This window comes from Phocoena phocoena, chromosome 4 (genome assembly GCF_963924675.1).
Source record: "Phocoena phocoena chromosome 4, mPhoPho1.1, whole genome shotgun sequence".
NCBI lineage: Eukaryota > Metazoa > Chordata > Mammalia > Artiodactyla > Phocoenidae > Phocoena > Phocoena phocoena.
This window is the reverse complement of record NC_089222.1, coordinates 52,715,973-52,733,349: the sequence shown is the minus strand read 5'-3', so window position 1 is coordinate 52,733,349 and position 17,377 is coordinate 52,715,973. Positions and strand designations below refer to the sequence as shown.

General features: G+C 40.1%; 1 protein-coding gene across 1 annotated transcript in view; it reads right to left on the bottom strand.

The window, feature by feature from the left end:
• NLGN1 (neuroligin 1) overlaps positions 1 to 5,729 on the bottom strand; it is an 890,815-nt gene extending 885,086 nt beyond the window's left edge. Inside the window, exon 1 of the mRNA XM_065875736.1 lies at positions 5,615 to 5,729. The gene's annotated coding sequence lies outside the window, so the exon portion shown is untranslated. The remainder of the gene's footprint in view (positions 1 to 5,614) is intronic.
• Between the last annotated feature and the right edge of the window lie 11,648 nt (positions 5,730 to 17,377).

Sequence of the window (17,377 nt, the reverse complement as noted above, 5' to 3'; positions counted from 1 at the left end):
ACATATACTTCCTCCTTCCAAAAATAATTTGAAGCAGCTTATGATAAAAAGCCCCAATACAATCAAATCTTCAACCAAAGTTTAAGTTTTAAAATGGATTCAAATAATGAAACAGGGTAAAAGGAGACAATTCAGGACCTCTTTTTCAACTGAACACAAAACTGGCTCTGAGCTTCCATGAAGTCAGACCAAAAAAAAAGAAAATACGGCTTTCTGTGCTTAAAAAAAAGACTCATAATGCTTAATGAGATACTGGCTTGTGAGCTAAAAATTAGTTCCCTCCCCTAGACTCTCCAAGTAAACAATTATCAAAAGCAGGGAAGTAATTTTAATTGGGCATAACTGATATCAAGTCCTTCTTCATGAGAATAACTGGCAACAGTGTTCAGTCATTTCTCACATTATTTCTGATTTATGAATATAAGACAATATGACAAACATAGATGACCTATTTAGTAAGAAGAACATGCTCTGCTTTAACTGTGGTTTCTGTTATTATGATACAGTTATAAGTTGAAAATGTAGGGTTTTGGATTTATATGTGGAATGTAGCATAATAATTCTCCAGATAATACTGGGAAAAAAATCTCTGGAACATTACGAAAGTAATCATTCTATATCAGAAGCATGCAGCCTGACATGTGTACAGTTTATGTCCATGGATCCAAAGACTGTTTAATTCTTGTGTGTATGAGTGTGTGTGTGCGCGTGGGCGCGTGCACATAATTCCAGTGTAGACATTCCATATTATAAGAACTTCAAGGAGGTCAGGGCATGATGTTTATGGCACATCCTATTAGGTACCTAGGTTACAACTATTGCCTCCTTCCTGTCAGTTAACAAGAGCTCCGATTTTGTCTAAGTGTAACACTGCCATGTCCACAGGGAAAGCAGACCTCTCCTCCAGCCCCTGGGGAAGGACTATGATTGATCAAAACCAGTCATGCAATGTATTATCTCTTTGCCAGTGATTAGTTTAGGAGTGGGGATGTCATAGTGTTAGTCAATCAGGCATGAAGGGAAGTTTGCTGATAGCGTCTCGAAAAAAAATTTTCTTTTTGATTACAAGAGACATTTCCATGAGAAGAAGACTTCCTCTCTTCTTTTTGCTTTGGGTGGGACTGTTGGAAGAGGTAGTGTTTGGCTTGGTGGTAGCCATATTGTTTATCTTGTTTCCAAAATGGAGAGCCAAGAGAATTACAGCAAAGCTGTCCCAGAGCTATGACATCCTTGAACTGTTGAGGTAGCCAACTGTGGACCAGTATACCTCCATAATCCTTGTCCTGAGAGATGATTCTTTACTGTTTAGATGTTTAATTGGGTATTGTGTTGCTTGCATGCCAAGGTTTCGTAACAGACACCATATTTTATACTTCTATATTCTACACAGACATGAGCAAAAATAGGCATTCAACAAGCTCATGGGAAAAAATTGTATCAATCAGATAAGATCATTGGTCATCAGGGCAATACTGATATATCTTTGTAAGGCAGAATTCTTCCCTATAAGGGTAAACTACACTGAGGTAAATAACTGAGCAACCTAATTTAAAGTTACTACAGTCCATGCTAATACACCTGTACAAAAGACCCATTATTTTACCAAATGCCATCACTGGCATGTGCTATCTTTATACATGCATTAGAAAAGAGTATTAAAACAAAGATCTGCATTTTCTTTCCTTGACAACATTTCTCATATGATTGATGACTAATTTGTAAGCATGAATAGCAACTTTTATTGCTTTATTCAATAGATTGAAGAAGACAGGGTGCTCTCTGACCAAAAAAAAAAAAAAAAAAAATGCTAGGAAGAGTAAGATGCCTCCATTCTGCTGTTATTTTCCAAGTAAACTATCATCCAGAGGAAAAATAAAATCACAGTGTTATCATAGTTATTTTATGAATATTTAGCATGTGAAAAAATTATATCTATCCCCTTTTATGGCTATTTACTTTTTCTTTACTTTTTCTCCTTTCTGAAATATTTAGGTGATTTTTACATATTCATTTATTCTGTCACAGTATCAAACACTTCTAGTTTCCAACCCCGAATCAGTTTCCCCTTCTTTTTTCACAGATTCTGATTTTCTCCAAGGTAGTGGTATGCCAGAGGAAAAACATGTTTCCCAACCTGTCGGGTATGTAGAAGTAGTGATTTGACACAGTTCTGGTAGGTATAGAAGTCTACGGGGAGAATGTCCACATGACAAAAATGACAAAATGCTCAAGGAGAAGGCTTGTTTGGTCCTTTCCTCTCCCTTTTTCTTTTTTTAATCTCATAAAGAGCCCTCTACCATTTATTAAACAAAAATCAAACAGATCCTCACCACCACTGCAATGCAAAAATGGGGAAGTAGGAAACAAGGAATTTCCTTCCTTCAGACTCTAGTCATTCTCAAGTTCTCAACCCAGGAGGATTTAACCTCTAACGGACATTTGGCGACGTCTAGAGATAGTCTCGGTTTTCAGAACCAGGTGGGTGAGTGGGTGGAGGGTGCTACCGGCATCTAGTGAGTAGAGGCCGGCGATGCTACCGAACAGCCTCCTACATACAAGATACTCCCTCCACAGCAAAGACAAAGACTTATGAGTCCCACATGACACTAGCGCCAAAGTTGAGAAATCCTGAGCTTGAAAACCCTTTGTTACATTCCCTTGCCCCCTCCTTCTTTGGGCCTAGAAAGCAGACATGATGCCAGAGGCACAGCAGTGATCTTATGACCATAAGAAGGAAAGCACCTAGATGATAGATGAAACCTGATTCCTTGTTTAAATGCTTAAGCAACTGTCTTCTCCTGATTTTGTTTTAATAATGTGAGATAAATAAATCCTTATTTGCTTAATCCACGGTTAGCCAGATTTTCTGTTGCCTCATAGCCAAACGTATTTCTAAATAATACATTTATCATTCACTTATGGCCTGCTTTATATTTAGGCATGGAGCTAAGCATTCTGAATGAAACGGTAAATTAGGCATGGCTTCTGACCTCTGGGAACTTACTCTCCAGGGAGGGAGCCAATCATCAGCAAGTGTGAAAGGTGGGGGACTCCTAGCATGAATAACATGTTGTGGGAGCTCAGAGTAAGGACAGCAGGGTGACAGAGAAAAGACCAGTCTAAGGAAACAAAATGTTTTCCCATCCTACAGTTGGGGTATATGTGCTGGGAAGTAATCCATAAAGAAAGACTAGTATAAGAAAAGCACAGAAGCCTAAAATGTCAAGTAGTATTGGGGAAAATGGTAAGGAGGAGTCAGGTGAATGGAATGCAGAGTCAATTGGGGAGGAGTTCCAGGTGGAAGGCGCTTTAATCTAAAAAGGAAGGTTGGGGAGTAAATTGTGAAAAGACTTGAATGCCCTCAGAGGTCTAAATATTACCATCCAAGCTATAAGGAGCCATTGGCCATGGCTGATAGAAGATCTGTAAGACCAGACTGTTTTAGAAAAAAATAAATAAATGTTTGGTGAACTGGACTTGGGTGATTCCATTTACAAATAATTAAATATAACTGAGGAACCACATCTTTCTCTTTACAATCTAATAAGATAGAAACAGACACCAAACTTCACTTCAAAATACTTGAAAATGTAGCAGAAGTGTACTGTTGAACTGTTGCAGTTTCCAATGTTATTGTTAATTCCAACTGTGTTTTGCTTACAGAAACTACAAATTAGTATTTGTTTGATAATTCATAAAATAATTCCTTTGTGTAAAAATTTTAAAAAAGAATTCTAGAAATAAAATATTACTATGCTTTGCTTTAAAAAAAAAAAATGTTAGAAGTGGTTTGTTTCAGCATACGGAATCCCAGAGAGGTATTTTTCAACTATGCCTACTATATCAATATTGCCCCTCAAAAAGTTGTCAATAACATTGGAGCTTAGATTTATTTATATCTGTATTCTTTAGTTATAGCTACTTAATTATCCTATAAAAATTGTATCTAACTAATTTAAAGAAATTTGAAGGAAGATATAGACCCTGCCACTGGATAACCATGCCACTGGAAATAATAAGAATAGAATAAAATATGAGAATTTCAGGGTTGGAAGAGACTTTCTAAAGTCAGGGAAGTCAGCCAACCATGCAAAAAGTGATCAAATCTTCAAACACTCTGCCTGCAGCAAATGAAGTTCTCAGCCTACCTTCTGTAAGTATATATTCCACCTTCAATTTCTAAACAATTCAGACATTTATATTTGAAAATATGTTATACCTAAATATAAAAGGAAAATTTCACACAATGAACTGCCACTAAGGGAATAAAAGACTGACAGAAAGTACTTTGGCGTGGGAGGAGGGAGACTACGGAAAGGAGAGTTGCTTAAGAGGGCTTTTCTGAAGCCCACACTGCAGGAAGTCTAGTACAGTCGGTTGAAAGACTGACTCCCTCAATTTTTGCTTACGTTAATAGGATTGGAAAGAGTAACTGCAGAATAGCAGGCTTACAGAAAACAGTTACTTCTTTTAATCAAACCATGTAATCAGAAGGCCTGAGTAATAATTAACTTCCACTTGCTCTGTGAATCACTCCGCAGAGCAGGTAGACTTGAGATTCATTCTCTGCCAAGGGCACGGTAAACGTAATGTTTTTGTACTTAACACTTAATATTTTAAGTACGTGCACGGCCCTTGCTTCTGAGCTCATTTCAGAAAGCTGGTGTTCTGCTAGGTTACAATGGCTGAATGAAATGCCGAGACATTTTATACGTTTTATGCTCAAACACATGCACCCACACCTTTCCTTAGTGATATTTTTATACCTATGGTCTTATTTATAATTAAGCACAATTAATTTTTGAGAAATACGTAACTGTAATTTTCATGTAGAGCATGATCATTTATTTAAGCGAAAATAGTCTACTGTAGTTTCAGTATAAAAAAAGAAAAATGAGTATATTGAGTACCTATAAAAAGGCAGAGTAATAGATACAGGGTTAGTTCTCTGATTCCATGTTTTCTAAGTCCTACATGTATCACTATGGTCCTGGAAATGAAAAAAAGAAAGAATACCTTTGTGGACGCCAACTGCTCGTGATTCAGAATAATCACAAATATTAAACACAGAATTTTCCTCATCTTTATAACCCTCTAACAACCTCTTCTGGAATAAAACATTCCCAATTGAAAAATCTCAACCTAAATAATTTTAAATTCACTGCAGGCGGCTTTTCATCTCTACTCCCAAAGCATTGTGCTGGCCGGTCGGGAGCCAAGGGAGAAGGTCGGCAATGTTTGGACTACCTTCTCTGCCCAGGGGACTTGACAAACCCATAATGCATAATCTATTAGCTGCTCATCGCGGGGATCTACCGAGAGTGACATCTTGACTCAAACCAGGCAGATCTGAAAACCACTTCGCAGGAAATGTTGTGCGGAAGCGCAACTTTCTTATCCCCGTCAAACTCCGAGGCGGAACCGGTCCCGGAACGAGCCGGAGGGCCTGGGGAGAGCGAGCCCGAGGCTGGAGGCAGCTCCTCCGCGCTCCGCCCCGGCCTCAAGCAAGGGTTTTCTAGTGGAGGCGGCATTGTTCCTCCAGCAGCTCAGCCTTCGTGTTTCGCCAGGAAACCCTCCCCGCTCTCTCGTAATCTTTTCCCTATTGCTTTGGTACCTCTCTGCCGATTTCTCGGCTCCTGGGTTCTGTGGTCCCTGGACACCGCTCTAAGGTGAAAGGCTGCAGCGACTGGGGCGCCGCTCTAAGGCGTCGGAGGCGACTGCACTCTTCCGCCCGAGCTCGGCCGGCGTGCGCGCCTCACTCTCGCTTCCTCCCTTCTCTCCGGGGCTCTCCGGCTCCGACGGGCTCTCCCGGCCTCTTAGCCCGACTCCGGCTCGCCTCCCCCGCGGTCTCTCCTCACACCCGCGTCGCGCGCGCCGCGCGCTCCGCGTCGGCCGCCGGGTCGTCGGCGCGCTGACACGACGCCCCCCGGCCCGCAGACCCGGACTCCGGCTGGAAGGGTCAGGGCGCCGCGGGAGGCGGGGAGGAGGGGCGAGGCGAGCTGGGGCAGGTGGAGAGCGCGGGGGGCGGCGCGAGGGGGTGGGGTGAGAGGGAGCCCAAGAAAAGAGAAGAGGCATCTGCTCTGAAAGCGCCAAGGAAGAGAGGACGGAGGGGGCAGGAGCGGAGAAGAGCCGAGAACACCCACCAGGAGGGGTGGGCAAAACGGGAAATTTACAAAGTGCCGGGGCGAGAGCTGGTGAGCGGAGGAGGAAGGAGGCTGAAAGGAAAAAAGGAAAAATAAGGGCAAGTTCCCACCTCTCCCCAAAAGGTCGAGTCTGAAAACGCTTCCCAAGTACAGAGAGAGTTAAACAGGGACTGATCTTGTTGTAAAGGGTGGGTTTAAAAAGGCATTAAGTGTCGTGTAGTTCTTCCTATACTAGACTCAGCTCCATCCCCTTCAACTCTGGTAAATGACCCTCCAAGTAAATGAACTGGCAGTACGCAGAAACGGAAGCTGAATTTCCTCCACTGTGGAGTCCTCCTGAGGTATTGGCTCTTCTTTAAATGAAAATGACCATTTGGGAGGCTCCATGACCCCCAGTGCTAAAGAAACCACCCAGTTCATGAAAGTTCGTTATTTTTATTGCCTTTATTTTCGTCAGAGGATAGAGGTACGCACCAAGGTAGGGGTTGGCACCAAGAAATGTTTAAAACAGCTATCGAGGTAGCATTCTTTTTCAAAACGACAAAATGGGCTTCCTAAAACAGCTAAAAGGGGATTGGGAAACTCAGTTACTCAGCTTGGGGGGGGGGGAGGGAGGGAGAGAGAGAAAGAGAGGGAAAGAGAGAGAGGGAAGAGAGGGGAAAGAAGCATTTAAACTCTAACAGAAGTCTACACCTCCAGCAACCCTCTCCCCCCGCCCCCGCCCCAACCCAACGTAACTGAGAAAGGGTTAAGCTTACGGAGGAGAGAGCGGGGCAGGGTGGGTGGAAGGTGGGGAAGAAGAGGGAGAGGCAGAGAGTAGGAAGTTCTCGGCAATCCCCGGGATAAAGAAAAACACCGGAGCTCGGCGGACGCAGGAAGCTCCCTTACCTTTCTCTCTAAGCCCCGTTTGCACCTGATCTGCAACCATAAATATTTCGTGATGCTTAGTGTGCAGCCAAACGATGGCCAAATGTTAATTCTTCACTCTCCCTCCCCGCTTTAAAATACAGGCTCAAAAGAATGTTAATACTGTTCTCGTTATCCATCAGCTCCAAAACATTCCGCTTTGTCAGGAAGAGAGACGAAAACCAAGCGCTAGGGCACGCGTATATGTATTTATATATTAAGCGGTCGGTATATAAACATATATACGTTTTCTGCATATAAATCCAAAAAGAAAGCACCACAGATGCTTCTGAAAGAGGGAGGGGACGGGGAAAAGAAAAACTTGGCAGGCCAAATGTATCCAAAGATTTCGTCCCAGGAGCCACCTGCTTCAATATGAAGAATTCCCGAAAAGATTTAGAGGGAGAAGGAAAAAAAATAAAAATAAAATACCCAAAACACACACTTGAAACTGGAAGACGCCTAAGACGCGTGGAAATGGAGAGGATGAGAAGAGCTCCCGAGGGTACAGATCCGTCAGCTAAGTGAGCAATCGCCTCCGAAAATCACAGGAGGGGAGGTGGCTGCAGATGCGTCCCCTGCTCCGGTCTCCGCCGCCGCCGCCGCCGCCGCTGCTACCTGTAGACACGCGCACACACACGCGCGCACACACACAGCACAACCTCCTCTCCCTCTCTCCCCACTCTCGTGGCGTTGCCGGGTGCAGGAGTCTGAATCAAGCTAGACCCATCCTCCCGACCCCGTCCAGCCCCCTCAGAGCCACGATTCCCACCCCTGCCACCGTCTCTTCGCCCGGTTTGTGGCACAGCATTCCCCCACCCGCCCCCGCCCCGCAAGTCCCCTCCCCGGGGCCGGAGCCACGATCTCAGTGGGGGTGGGCTTCGGGGGCGCGGGTCCCGCGGTGGCAGACTTGAGGCTGGCGGTGGTCCCTCCCTTTACAAGTTCCGCCCTCCTCCCTCCCTCCTCCCGCAGCGCCCGCAGCGTCCGCGGCGACAGGAGGGGTTAAAGGCCCCGGGCGTCACGTGTGACGTTCACTCGGAGGAGCGTGTGAGTGAAGGCGCACGGCCGCCGAGCCGCGAGGCCTCGGACGCAACGGGTTTCTCGGTTCTCGGAGTCCTTGTGCTTCCCTCCCAGGCGTTTTCGTCTTGGTGTATGAGTGAGGAGTTAGAGGCAACAGCCTTCTACTGTGTTTCTTCAGTTTCTGTTTTTGTTTTTTTCCCTCCCCCCCCCACCCCCTTGGTAGATCCCTTGCCACCAAACTCGCCCCTGTTTTCTGTTTGCACCAGCTAGAGGCAGAGTAAGCTCCGAATTGACGTGTCGGTTGTAGTCTCCTATGTGGGAGTAGTGTAAATGCAAAGCCACTGCCTTTGGCCTCTTCCCGCGGGCTGCGCCCACATCTTCTGCCGCTGGATAGGTGATTTTTAAAAATTCATCGTAGCTAATCAGTGTTGGCTTTTGTGACGGGTGTGACTCACTATACCACATTGTTTACACCTACCCACCTCCTACCAGCTTCTCTGTGTGAATTTTAAATGCAAGTGAGTTGGGGGACAGGGGCCTACCAACAGAACCACTGAATTAATTGATTGCAACGTGTAATAATAATAAAATTCACCAGTAGGAAATCCCTAAGAGAAGTCCGTCACACTTGGTCTTGAAAAGTGTTTTTTCTTGTTTAAGAGCTTGCTTCATATTTCTCATTTGCATGTATCCTTTAATCTGTAAAATTCAGGTCAAAGAAAGAAACTTTAAAATAACCAGCACTTAGAATGCAATTGCTCTGAAGTATTACTCATTAATTTACTAATAATAATAAATAAGAAACCTAAGGTTCCAGAATATGTGATCTGATTTTTAAAAAGATCTGAAATATGACATAACATTCCATTTCCTTAAAAGGAATTCAGTACCACATTCTCCCGACGTAGTTTTAGAATTCAGTGTATCTTGTCATTTTTTCCTTCTTTTTAGAAGTAACCTTTAGGTGATGTGTTGACAAATATTGTAGTAGATTTTGATATTGCTCCCAGGAAAGTGAAATTTCATTCAACTAAAGCATGTATCTGATTCTTGGTGACAGATCTACCCTGCCCAGTTTGTCTAAATCCTAAATCCTGTGAAAGGTCTCTGGAATCTGGAGAGTTCTCTGTAAATTTCCTAGAAAAGATGAGATATAAGTATTCCAATGTCAATGAAAGTACCTGATTGAATCCTTTCATCTTTCATGGAACTACACAATTAAGGTAGCCTAATAGGGGGTATCATTATGATAACTGCAGAACCAAACTTTTAAAAAAGAAATAGGGATTATTTGATAAATTGTCCATTGTAATTTACAGAATGTAAAGTTTTGTATACTCTCTTGTTTCCCAAGGCTGTGGGTACCATATTCTAAATGCATCTGCTGAGGTTAATATCAGAACCCTAAAGGTAATGACTGAACATTTTTCATTTTTAATATTTGGCATCTATAGTATAGATTAATTCTAAATAGGTTCTACTGTGTTTTTTCATTATTCTTTTCACAGCTACACTTTATCAGCTGGGCACTATTATCTCATTTTTATGAGTTAGTCTTACGAAGCCCAAGAATTTTAACACAATAGAATTGTCACACAAATAGCATTTATCATAATCTGTAAATACAGGCAAATGAACCAAATTCTCCCGCCTATTCTTCTCCACTTTCCCAAACAAACCCTCTGAGGGAGATAAATCCATACCATACCATTGAGTCCCACAAGCAATTAAAAAGCAAGAAATTTTGCTTTTTATTTATTTTTTTCTTCTTTTGTTGGTATGCAGTTAAGAGCTGGGACTCTGGAATCAGATTGCCTGGTTTGAATCCTGGATCTACATTTAATATGTTATTGCCTGGTGCATGTTCCTAATCTCTCCGAACCTCAAATTCTACCTCTGCAAAATGCAGATAATAATAGTACCTACTTTGCAGGAATGTTGTGAGGAGTATCTAAAATAATGCATGTAAAGCACCTGACATATGAGTAAGTAATTTTTCAGGGTTCACTCTATTTTTAGTATCTATGGGATGTGTTTCCTCTACTGCTTCAAACATCAATATATGTAGTGATATTTGGGCTTAGTGTTAAAAACTGATCATGAAATTTGGTTGCATACATGCTATCTATAACATGAAAATCATTAGTGATTTGTGAATCCCTAGGCCCTCCCTGCCTTCTCTTTTCCTTATGGTATGTATCTGTCTTCTATTAGCTAATTTTAGTGTAAGGGAGCATATTAAATGGGGATGAGACAGAAAAGAAAACATTAAACACATGAATAGATGATGAAGGCAGCAATAAAATGGAAGAAATTGGATTCAATTTACATTGCAGATCATGTAGTCTTCCAGGCTGTGACATTAACCGCGCTGGACTTTATGGCCTTTTACCATGTTACATACTGTTTAGAATGAATACTGGAACTCTCTGTAAAGTCAATTACAAATAAAAACTGTGAAATTTGCCCAAACATATGGGCTTATCATAGATTTGGAAGGAGATCTTAAGATAACACAAATGTAACGTATTAGCATTTTCTGAAAATATTGGTTCAAAAGATTTTTTCCCCAGTAATTATATATATAAAGAAAATTTAATGGCATGTTCTCCTAAAGTAAAGAAAAAGCAAGAGTACTACTCATTCTTTGGAAAAGCCCAGACTCACAGCAGGAGGTTAGCACATTTTTTTTTCTTTTTCAAGGGACTTCAGAAGAGAAAGTATTAATAAAATGTTATGCTTAGATAAAATTTTACTACAACCTTTCTCATAAATCATATGTATTTTACTTAAAATGGGCTAAATATAAATAATATACTGAGAATGAGTTTATGGGGGCTATGAGAGTTCACATTTCAGCTGTGAAAGAAATAAAACATGAAGCCTCATAATCTGTCAAGTGGCATTGCAAGGTAGACCACCTGCCTAGCTTCCTGGGCAGACTATTATAACCTGGACAAAAGATATAGATGTTATTAATAGAGAAAAGACAGATACTGACTTTTAGAATTACCAGCATAGTCTGATAGAGTTTAGTATCCATTTGGCCACAATCCACCTGGTCTCCAAGTCTAGCGTACCCACAAACCCCCTCTCCATCCCATATAGTCTGTATAGCATGGCCAAATTCATCTTTTTACCTAGCCCGTACCAAATCAAGCCATTCATGAAAATGCTTAATGAACCTGTATCTCCTATCATGTGAAACACAAAGTCCTTATTCTAAAATCCAAATCTAGCATACTCTCAATCCCACACACCTTTATTCAGCTTCTTCTCCCATTACTTCTCTTCCTAATCTCTACATTTCTCCTGAAAGATAATATTTGCTGGGAAAGGACAATTCTAATGATTTATTCTCGTGGTGATTTCAAATCACCATCCCTACCTTCTAAACACTTCCAAAAATACTACCTCAAAGATGCCCTCAATCAGAAATTATTTTCCCTTATTTACTCCGAATGTAACTGATGTGCACCTTTCATAATGCAGTTGCACGGTCTCTCTTGTGTTACCATTATTTCTGGATCTTTTGTCTCTGTTAGCTTGTTTACAGGATACTAAACAATCTCTCACCCTGAGACTTTTCCATTTACTATTCCCTCTTCCCAGGTCTCTCCTCTTCCTAATGGCTCTATGACTCTCTCCCTCATTTATATGAGGTCTTTGCTCAGGTGTCACTTTCAAAAGATGTCTTCACTGACTTAACTATCTAAAATAGCATTTTCCTCCTCCCTTATTCTCTGTCTTTTTAACTTCTTATATTTGCTTCAGAATGCTTATTATAACCTGATTATACTTATTTGTTTCCCCTTACCAGAAGGTAACTGCCACAAAATCAGGAATTTAGCCTGTTTTGTTTACTGCTGTATGACAAGCACCTAGAAGTATGCCTGACTTGTTGTGGTCTGTAATGGTTGAACAAACGAATGAATGATTGCAGTCAATTTGATTCACTAATAGTAATTCTGGGGGCATGATTACAGACCATCACGATTTCATCCAACAGTTGAACATAAAGGCATAGAAATTTGCTCAGGTATCCTTGAAAGTTATATTTTTAAAATATATGTCTTACTTAAAATACATTAAAGCCATAATTACATAGGTCCCCACTTTTGGAGAGAATGTTTAGAATGGACATTATTAGCCCCAAATGTATTCATAAAGCAGAGATACCCTACTTCCAAAGATACTCTGTTCCTTTAAGAGCCAATGGTACTTTATTACATATGACTTACATTTCACATTTGCTCATTTCCCAGAGTTTTACTATTGAAATAGAGTATCTAGGTAATGTTCTTTTACTTATGTTCTAAAATACCTTTGTTGTTATTACTTAAAAACTACAAATTTATATGGGACTTCCCTGGTGGTCCAGTGGTTAGGACTCCGTGCTTCCACAGCAGGGGGCACGGGTTCTGTCCCTGGCTGGAGAACTAAGCTCCTGCATGCCTGCGGCCAAAAAAAAATGCCAAAAAAACCCTTGAAATTTATAGAAGCATTTATAAAACCCTAAAATCACATTAATAATACACTGTGTAGTTAGTTCTTAAATAAGTCAAGATTATTTTGTATTATTCAGTAACTGAATTCTCACCGATCTTTTGACTGCCTGTCCGTACCTATTATTTCATTATGGAAGGATAAGAAGAAATATGAGATGTGGTCCCTTCCCACTTGTACTGTACAGTACCTCTGAGTCTGAGGTAGGATAATACCTAGACAATACGACGCCTTCATGCACAATACAAAAAGACTTTCCAGGGAAAGGCATTCCAAGCACAGGAGCAACATATTTAAAGGCATGAGCTCACAAGAGTGCAAAATGTGTTACTAAAGGCAAGCAGTTCAGTTTAGCTGGAGCATAGGAGGCCTGTAGAGGAGTAGCAAAAACTGAGGTTTTGTGTAAGCGGGGTCAGATAATGAGAGGACCTGCATGTCTGACAATGAAGTTTGGACTTAACCCTTAGGCAAGGACAGTGGAGGGCTTTCAGCAAAGTAGTGTGATCATGTTTACCTTTTAGAAAAGTCTGTCTGTAGCAGCATGGGGAACGGATTTGGAAGAAATGGTAAAACCAAGGGTAGGGCAGCCAGTTACGAAATTATTGAAATGAAGTGAAAAGAGGTGGGGGTGTCTGCATTACGTAGTAACAACTGCAACAGTAATAACAACAACAACAAAAAAGGAATTAAGAGCAGTGCGGTAATTCAAGAAAAACTTGGAAACATGAGAAAAAGTTTAAAAGACTTTTGGTTTTAAAGCAGGAGCAACTAGATGAATGGTACTGTCAATCATATCTTTACAAAGTAGGAATTTTTAGTATACCTATTTCACAGATGGAGAAACTAGATCCGAGGCATAAAAGTTTAAATTTGAAACTATATCCTCTGATTTTAAGTTCAGTTAACTTACCACCATCACACACTATCCTCCTGAACAGAAAAGAAATGAACAGGTATGAGATTATGGCTTTCCAATACAAGTTGGCCAACTTCGTATTTAATATGAGTACAGGAAAAAACGACTTCAGCTGGAGATCACTGGCAAATGTGTAAAGTTTAGATATTCTGCATTGTTTATTAAAAGAAGTTAGTAAGTTTGCTGTCAAGAATTGTCCAAAACTTCAACAAACATACAGGAGAGAGAGAGAATGAGAGAGATACAGAAAGAAAAAAAAAGAAAAAGGGAGGAAGGAAGAGAGGAAGTAAAAAAGGGAGAAGGGGGGGAAGGGGAAGAAGGAAGGAAAGAAGGTAGGAAGGAAAGAAGGGAGGGAGGGAGGGAGGAAGGAAGAGAGAAAGACTGAGAGAGAAGCAACACAAGCTGCAGCTAGAAAAATGTCAACTGAGGATTGAGTTTCTAGTGTGTCTTATAGTATCAATTTGACTTAAATACGTGGAGGAAAGGACAAAGAGTTAATGGCCTGAATAAATTCATTTTCTAGATCGACACAAGTATTTTTAAGCAATATGAAGAACTGGCTTCAGGTAATGGCTGTGTAGGATCTTATTAGACTAACCTTCCTGAAGATAACTACAAACTCATGGATGTAACACAAAAACAGCAGTTACATAAAGGCAGTTTATAATAAACAGAAGCAGGCAGATTCTTGTAGGGAATCCACACACAGAGAAGGAGAGATCTGCAGAATGAGTTCTCACTTTTGCAGTTGTTAGCCTGGAGCCAGGAGCAGTCAGTGTGGCAGGAAAACCAGTGATTCCTTGGTTTGGGGAATCAGAAGACTGAGTCCAGGGGAAACTGGTAAAGAGGGGGAATCTGAGGGAAAAGAATATAGACATAAAGGGTATGCTCAAATTCTGTCTGCCTACATCTTTGGTTCACTCCTGAACCACACACTTGTGCAGTAGGTCCATAACAGTTCAGTTAAAGAAAATAGATCTGAATTAGTTTTGGAACCATTGCCCAGTTTGCAGCTGGAATCTAACCAAGATAATTTCCTGCTAAAATAAAAGAAGTAATACTCTTTGGAGGAAAAACAATAGAATTCAGAGTCTCCACAACTTAACATTCATAATGTTCAAGATAGAATCCAAAATTACCTGATGTATAAAAATTCAGGAAAATATAATGGTTGCCAAGAAAAAAGAAAACAGTTGACACCAACCTCTAGATTATCTATATGTTGGAATGAGCCAACTGGGATTTTTAAACAGCCAGTATAACAATCCTCAATGAAATAAAAGAATATAAGCTTGCAATACATAAAAAATACAAAATATTTAAACAGAGAAATATAAATAATAAAAAGAACTAAAGGACATTCTAGAATTGACAAGTACTATATTTGAAATTAAAAATTCACTGGATAAGCATAAAAGTGAAATGATGGTGATGACTGAGGAAAGAGACAGAGAATTCTTGTCTAGTAGAGTCAGGAATCTATTATCCAATGTAAAGAACAGAGAAAATAAAAAGAAAATAAACATAATATAATGCAGTTCCAGAAGGAGAAGAACAATAAGGGGGCCAAAAATATTTAAAGACTAAATAGTAGCTGAAACTTTCATACGCTGCTGGTGGTATGCAAAATGCCGCATCTACTTTGGAAAGTAGGTTACTGCCTTCTTATGCCAATAAACATATACATGCCAGGATCTGTATTAGGACTCAGCAATTCTCCTTATAAGTATTTACCATATAGGTCTACACAAAGATTTGTATGCAAATTTTCATAGTAACAGTTTTTCATAATGGCCCCAACCTGGAAACATGTCATTAAATGTTCATTAACTGGTAAATGGATTAACAAATGGTATTACATCCATACTTTGGGGTACTACTCAGAAACAACAAAAAGAACACAAATCTCAAAACCATTATGCTAGGTGAAAGAAATCCAACACAAAACAACATTTGCTTCATGATTCCATTGACATGAAATTCTAGAAAATGCAAAACTATAGTAATAGAATGAAGATCAGGGGTTGTCTACCACCAGGGTTGCGTAGTCAATCAATGGCAAAGGGTCACGAGGGAACTTTTAAGACCAGTGGAAATGTTCTGTATCTTAATCATAGTCATGGTTCTAAGCCTGTATACAATTGCCAATATTCATCAAACTCTGTACTTAAAATGAATGAAATTTATTGTATGTAAATTATACCCTAATAGAGCTAAATAAAAATGAAGAAATGGTATGTAGTTGAAAAGCTAATGTGAAATCTTTTGGAAGGTTTTGCAGTTGAAGCGAAGGAACCTAGTGCAGTTAGCAGTAGGGAAAAAAATGCAAGTTCTTATTTATGAAAAAAAAATCCATGCTTTAGAAAGCTTAACAGCAAAATACATGATATGCTAAAAGAGAAAGCAATATGGGCTAGAAATCTGTCCACGTGATCAGGTCAAACCTTACATGGTAGCAGTTGGAATGGAAAGGAAAGGATGCATATGAAACATTTCAAAGGAAGAAACTAGTGATTAGGAATATGGTTCATTAATAAAAGAAAAAATTAAAAATACTGCACATAAATGTAAAACTAAGACATGAAAGCATTCACTCAAAATACTTCATCAGTGTTTACCTATTGGGAGACAGTGAGAATTTACAGTTTTTACTTTTTATGCCACATAGCTACTCCACATTGAACATTTACTCCATGTCAGTTGCTCCCCATTTATTATCTTTCTTAATCCTCACAATTAAACTATGAGGTAGGTTTACTAACCCCATTTTACAGATGAGGGAACTAAAGTCCCATGTTAAAATAAATCGTTCAAGATCACACAGCTAAAACACCATAAAACTGGATTCAAACTAAAATCTGGCACAAATCCCATTCTTTTGGGCCCTAGTCTATATTGAAAGAATAAATTATTAATATCATCACACACTATAATGAAATCAAGGAAACTACAAACTGAGAAAGAACCACTGAATCTAGCAACAATTTTGTGGAAGACGTTTGAGTAGAAGAAACAGGGGAAGACCACTGGAGTTAAGAAAACTAATTAGAGAATGAATAAATTAAAAGCTGATATAACTTTGATTACCTGATACTTTTCTTAATCTCTTCAATGGTCTTCCATCTTTAGAGTAAAAGCACAAACTACCTTTCAACAGCATCCACTCCTCTTATCATGTAACTGACAGAAACTCAAGTCCAATTAAGTAAAATAACCAAACTCCTGAAAAGCAAAAACACAATTTATTGGGTTATGTAACTGAGAAGTCCAGGATGCATTGAGCTCTCACATGACTGTATTCAGAGACTTAACTGAGGTCATTAAGTTTTTCTCTTTCCCTTTTTTTCATTCCTTGGCTTGCCTCAGCTTTATTAGCAGGCAGACTCTCTTCATATCTGGGGCTGAATGCCTGTCAGCAACTCCCGATAAGCCCTTTCAGCTAAGCATCCCTAGGGAAAATTACCTTGTTAACTCTAAAAAACAAATCACATGAAGGACTTTAAATAATTTGCTTGAATCACACCCTTTTTTCTGCAACAAGAGATTAAATTAATTTGCTGTACCAAGCCCACTGACACATGGTATACCCCTACGCCAGGTAAGGTGCCCCACCAAGACTTACACATACAGTGGAGGCTGATGTAGGAAAGGCCCGGGGATGGTTACCAGAAGAAGAGAGGTGAAAAAGCTTTCTGGGCAGACTTCAACTACAGCCATGATAATAGTTATCACATGCTGCTCTCAATTTTTCTCCCATTAGCTCCTTTCCAGTTCCTTCTATCTAGCGGAAGTGGATTAGATGTTGTGAAACCACATTTCACACTTTCCCATCTCTGAGTCTTTGTTCAATTTGTTTATGCTACTTTGAGTTCCTTATCTAAACCTG